Consider the following 773-nt stretch of genomic DNA (forward strand, 5'->3'; position numbering starts at 1 on the left):
TCAAGGTAATAGTTACAGCTAAAGAACAGAGTTGATGTTACATTGTGATCAAATATGCATCACTAAACCTGTTACAATGCATTTGAAACAAGAATACAGGTTGACACAGAGGTGTATTTGAATCCAGCTAGTCCTATCCATACTTCTGGGAAAAAGCTTATTCATTACTGAAGAATGCATCTTTCTTCTCCCTCCACCCCAAAAAACCTCTACAGCTTACACACCACATGTGTTTATTGGTGTGCAAGCACCCAAGATCAATATTCCCACTTTATTGAGCTTGTGTTGGATGGCTTAGAGCAAGTGTCCATCCTTTTCCTCCAATCTCAAGTAAAAACCCTCCTCTCTCCTGAACTCCCTGCAGACTAGTACTGCTTAAACTTTTCCAGGTTACAACGCAGCCATACTTAGGTCAAGGTCTCCAGTAGAACAATGACTGCCACAAGCAGCACACTGTGCTTGGCTCTCTGCTTACCAGGCTGCCCTGGGCCCATCTTTTGAACTGCCTGACATTTGCTCTACATTCAGTTGCAGTGTAGACACACCCTGGGATCCAAATTCAAGAACAGTTTAATGTCACACATTAGAGTGAACAAGTGAACAAGTGTCTAAAGAAAAGGAAAAAGTGTGATGACATCTAGAGAAAGTCTAATCTGAGACTACAAGCTTCCCTGAAAAAACTTCTGAGAATTTGGGCCACTTTTCTCCACCCAGAGACAGGAAAAAGCATGTCTTTTAACTGCTCACATGACAGTCTGGAAATAGGAGCAGTG

Source organism: Acanthisitta chloris, unplaced genomic scaffold (genome assembly GCF_000695815.1).
Source record: "Acanthisitta chloris isolate BGI_N310 unplaced genomic scaffold, ASM69581v1 scaffold29321, whole genome shotgun sequence".
Taxonomy (NCBI): Eukaryota; Metazoa; Chordata; class Aves; order Passeriformes; family Acanthisittidae; genus Acanthisitta; species Acanthisitta chloris.